The sequence below is a fragment of the Hibiscus syriacus genome, unplaced genomic scaffold, assembly GCF_006381635.1.
Source record: "Hibiscus syriacus cultivar Baekdansim isolate YM2019G1 unplaced genomic scaffold, ASM638163v2 tig00111582_pilon, whole genome shotgun sequence".
Lineage (NCBI taxonomy): Eukaryota > Viridiplantae > Streptophyta > Magnoliopsida > Malvales > Malvaceae > Hibiscus > Hibiscus syriacus.
The window spans coordinates 6,100,389-6,106,041 of NW_024063126.1; the positions used below are offsets into that span (position 1 = coordinate 6,100,389).

The following is a 5,653-nucleotide window of genomic DNA, read 5'->3' on the forward strand; positions in this document are numbered from 1 at the left end:
ATTCATTCAAGGTCACCTAATGACTTTTCAGCTCAGAAGTGCCGACATTATCAAGATCTGAGACATTCATTCACGCTTCATCATGTATTCATTTTCCAGAATGTTTGTCATATATTATTTGTTCTTTTTCCCCTTATTAATAAAGACAATCTTTTCTCTAAATCAATTCCTTTTGAGAATCTTGAATTGAACTTAAGCCTAATGATTTGTATACTTATGTAAAAGATAATCGCATATTACTATACAAAGATTCATTGAAAAGTACAAGTACCCGAAAGCCAGCCAAGGCTCATGCACATACTTGAGATGGTCGAGAAGCATTTCCCAAATCAAGAAAAAATAGAATGTGCACATAAGGTTTGAATATTTGAGGAATTCAAGATCGGGAATTAGAACTTCAAGATCCCAGAATCAAGATTCCAGAAAGGCGACCTGAGATTGATACTTCTCTCCAGAGCCCAAAATAACATATGTATTTTAGGCATACCTAAGAGCACTGCATCCATAACATCGCATATATGCATAACTTTGCAGGTTTTAGCTAGAGCTAATTTCAACTTCACAGCGAAGGATATTGGACTCAAGACAGTACAAGCTCAACTTCACAGCGAAGGGGCGACTGAGTGTTAACAAATAACTTTTCAGTTTCATTCAGGGTCAATTTCAACTTCACAGCGAAGGATATTAGACTCGAGACAACACAAGCTCAACTTCACAATGAAGGGGCAACTGACTGTCAACAATTAACTCTTTAGTTTCATTCAGAGTCAATTTTAACTTCACAGCGAAGGATATTGGACTCGGGACAACATAAGCTCAACGTCGCAGCGAAGGGGCGACTGGCTGTCAACAAACAATTTCCCAGTTCTAGAGCCAATTTCAACTTCACGGCAGAGGATATTAGACTCGGAACAATACAATTTACTTGGATTTCAACTTCACGACGAAGGATATCCAATTACTAGGCTCAACTTCACGACGAAGGGGCCACCCGTGGTTTCAACTTCCCGACGAAGGGAATCATGCACACAAGCAGCATCCATCTCTAGATTGGATTTCAACTTCACAACGAAGGATATCCAACTCAAAGAAGGAGTGTCTGTCAATAAACTTTCCAGTTTCAGAGTCAATTTCAACTTCACAGCGAAGGATATTGGTCTCGAAACAACGCAACTTACATTGGATTTCAACTTCACGATGAAGGATATCCAATTTCAAGGTTCAACTTCATGACGAAAGGGCCATATACATATACAACTTCACAACGAAGGGTATCTTACCCTAACAGATTGACCCGCCTTCACGACGAAGGAGTCATCTGTAACACAGCAACACCGAAGTCTTCAGGTCAAGTTTTACCTTCACGACGAAGTATCTTAGGCCAGAAGACGATTCAAAGGCTACTTCCTAATACTCTGAGTTTGATTTCAACTTCACGACGAAGGATTTCGTGCTCAAAAGTCTCCAGTTCAACTCAACCTCACAGCGAGGGAGTCACTTCGACAGATCAGTCTCAGCATCGGATTTCAACTCTACAACAGATGATATTCGATGGGGGTTGACCCCTATATGGATAATGTTGAATTTGAATTAAATGGAAAGTGTATCTTTTGATCTTTGCCCTATCCCCGTTGCACGACTATTGGCAAAGAGGGGCAGCTGTAGACACACGTTTTATGTCCAAAATATATTTATATATTATATATATATATCTATATATATTGTATAAATATTATTATTATTTTATTAAACTAATACATTTTAAATTTGTCTCATTTATGTATTAGGCCCAAAATTACATTTGGCCCAGCAGAATACACATTGGTCCAACCCAGACCCAACACACGCGACCCAACAACAGAAGCACCCAAACCGATCCAACCTTAACCCAAATCAGTTAGGGTTTTATAACCCTAACCCTATCTTTCATTCCAGCTAGCACCGTAGCAGCCAAGGAGACTTTCCCTCGCCTTCCTCTCCGAGTTTCACGGCCGTACAACTTGTTTCCAACAGCCCCGAGATCTCCGGCGCAAGGAACACCAATAACTCGCAATAAACAAGAGTCACAGTTCGATTAGAACTCAAACTTTTCGAAACTAAAAATAGCTTTGTTTAGTATTATAAATAAGTATGTAATCTCAGTCAACAGGGTATGAATTTTACACATGATTACCAGAGCATATTACGCACAAAACACACACGAATATTAGGAGGAGATTACTAGCAAACAGAGAGCACACAAGAGAACACTCGAAAAACACAAGGCATTTGTAACAAGTTCGAAAATAAATAAAGGTAGTCTTTTGTTTTTACCTTGCTTTCGATTTCCTCTGACTTGCATGTTGATATTTCTTTGAGTTTGAACCCAAAAAAATCATTTTTGGCCGATGAACAGAGGGTGTTTTTTCGAGAGATCTTATTAGATCTACACACCTTGGAGGCTTATTTTTTAAAAATTCTTTCGATTTTTGAAAAAAATAGAGAAAAAGCTTTGAAAAAGCAAAAAAAAAATAGATTTTTGCCAACGATGAACGTCGACAATAGCGGCGGCGAGGCGACAATGGTGGCCGGAATCTGGAATGTATAGTGGTGTTCAAGTGTTCTTCAAGAACACAAGCACATTTTGAGAGAAAATTGAGAGAGAGGGGGCTCTCTCGTGTGAAGAAGATAGAAATGAAGATTCAAAAAAAATTTGGCTTTATACTCGGCCCATAAAACCGATCCGTTAACTCGATCCATGTGCAGGGGGATCCGCGTATTTTTCTTAATAAAAGGGGAAAATGCACTTTTGATCCTTTTGGTTTTTTTAAAGGCCTATTTTGATCCCAAAACCGATTTTAAACCCCCGATTTTGTTCTAGTTTGGCCACTCAATTTATTTTTCTTTTCAATTTGGCCCCTGTTAAATTCAATCGTATATTTTTTAATCTTTTAATTGTTAATTTTTTATATATTACATTTTATTATATATATATATATATTATATATATATATATATATTTCTTTTCTTTTTTTTGAATCATTTTATTATTTTTCTTATTATTTTTATTTTATTTTATTTTATTTTATTTTTATTTTCTTTGTTCATATGTATATTTTTATTTGTTATATATATATATATATATTATTTTTGGTTTTTTAATTTATTACTATTATATTATATTATTTGTATTTTCTATTTTCTATTTTTTTCTTTTATCTTTATTATTATTACTATTATATACATGTTATATTATATATATAACATAACCTTTTGAATTATCATCCCTTTAGGCCCCACCCCTCTGTTTTAACGGACCAAACCTTTACACCTTTTTTTAAATCTTTACCCATTTTTCTATTTTCGGTGGAGTGACGTTTTTATTTTTATTTATTTTCTTATTTATTATTATTATTACCTAATAGTTATATATATTATCATTTTTAGTTTTTCATATTTTATTATTTTATTATTATTTTTTTATTCTATTTAATTTTTTGTATTTGTATTTTTTTATTTTTTTATTTTCGCTTGGTTTTTCTAATTCATTTATTTTATTTATTTGTTTATTTTATTTGTTTATTATCTTATTTATTTATTTATTTTGTTTTTTTATTTGTTTATTTTACTTCCTGTTTTTAAGACATTTATTTACCAATTCTATCTTCCTTTTTGCTTGGGTTTATTTATTTTATTCATTTATTACTTACCTTTTCATCTAACATTTTCTGATTTTTTAAGGGCACAATTTAAATCTGTCAGAGGTAAATAATTTAGATCATATGCTACCTTTAAATTTTAACTTTCGATTTTCTTAATTAAAGACAACTGGAAATTACGTAGTATTGAAAGGGCAGTGCAAGGGTGTTAACCCTTCCTTGATTGTAACCAACTCCTGAAATCCGACACATCTCTGGTAATACGCAGATCAGGTGAGAAATAAGGTATACGATCTACCTATTTGTTTTAAAATAAAATATCGGTAGCGACTCCAATCCATTTTCTTAAGTCGATGCCCAATTTCGGGCCCTCCCGAAAGACGGTCCAACATTAAGAATGAACGTTTTATATTAAATAGTTGATAGTCCTCTAAATAGAATACAAAATTTTATGTTAGAGAGATAAATTTTAAAAAATTTAGGAAATGACGAGTTTATAAATTTCAGGGGCGAAAATAAATTTTTAATAAAAATTATATATAAAAATTTTAAATATATGATATTTTTAAATTTTTATTGTGGAACTGACCACCCGTCACTTTAAAAAAATAAACTGCAGAATCCGATCATCTGCTACAAAAGTTGTTCTGGAAACCCGGCAAACTCGAAAGAAAAAAAATTAGGTATTGTACAATATGCAAAACGATGAAGTTGACAAAGATTCTAACATTTTGAGTCTCTCTCAGTATATTCCAAATAAGAAATCTGTCTCTGTAACGTCATTTGCTCATAAAACTTAGCTATAAATTTCTCAGCCTTCGAATCAATCCCTTCATCCTCGAATTCATATGAATATGGAAACGAACTGTTTTCTTTCTCATCACTCCCTTCGTATCCACACTCTTCCACTTCTCCTCCTTCTTCGACGTCGGACTCCGATCCCGTCAAGTAACTCTCTCTTCCATTATCACAATCATCGACGCCGAAATCGTAATCGAAATCGACTTCCTCGGTGCTAATGCAAGGGAGAAGGAATCTAATCGACGTGGGACGATGATGATGGACCTTGACGTTAAAAATGGGTGTGTCGTCGAACGATAGCTGGCGTTCCTTGTAATGGCTGCTAATCATTTGGTGATCATTACGAGTCGACGTATGTGCAAGAGCCTTGAGGAACTTAGGGAACAATCGGAGCTAAGTCATCATCCGTCTCTTGAAAACGCCGCCTTTTCTTGCCCATAGCAATGCCAGACGCAGCAGATTCCATGCTCTTTGAGCTACATCGCTGTTCTTTTTCGCCATTTTATCGTTATTTTGCTGTAAATTTTGTTGAGAAATATTGAGATTTTTAATTATGAGTTGCTGAGGAAGACAAGGTTGGCATTTATAGTGTATTGAATCATATTATACAAGGCACCTTGTCATGAAATTTTGTTCGGTACGCGGAAAGACGACAGAGGAGAAAACAAGTTTTAGTTTTTGGCGCAATTTCACTAGAAACCCTCAAGTTATGGACTAAATTTAAAATTGATCACTGAACTTCAAAATGTTTCTACCAAATTCTTAAGTTAGAGTATCGTTTCAATCAAGATCTTTTAATAATAATCTTAAACGCTAGATTGGATTAGGTCAGGGGTAGGGATGGCAATTTAACTCGAAACCAACGGATTTTGATCCGACATGGTCGGATTTTTTTTTAAAAAAGTTGAGTTCAGGTCGAGTCGGGTCAGGTGGAGGGTGAAAAAACTCTATCTCGACCCGACCCAAGGGTAATAGTGTAATTTATTCAAATAAATTTATGGATAATTACTATAATACCCTATCTCTATTTTTTTAATTAAGTCCTTATTTTATATCGGGTCGAGTCGGATTTAAACTCTAAACAATTTAGGAGTTGGAGTCTGGTGGAGGATATATATTTTTTGGATAGAGTTGAGTTCGGGTAGAATGTATATATTTTTTTGGGTCGGGTTGACCAAAAATCTAACCCAACCCGAACTGTTTCCTTCCCTTTC

General features: G+C 34.5%; 1 pseudogene; it reads right to left on the minus strand.

Moving 5' to 3' along the window:
- Nucleotides 1-4,259: 4,259 nt before the first annotated feature.
- Nucleotides 4,260-4,976, minus strand: LOC120165131 (annotated as a pseudogene).
- Between the last annotated feature and the right edge of the window lie 677 nt (nt 4,977-5,653).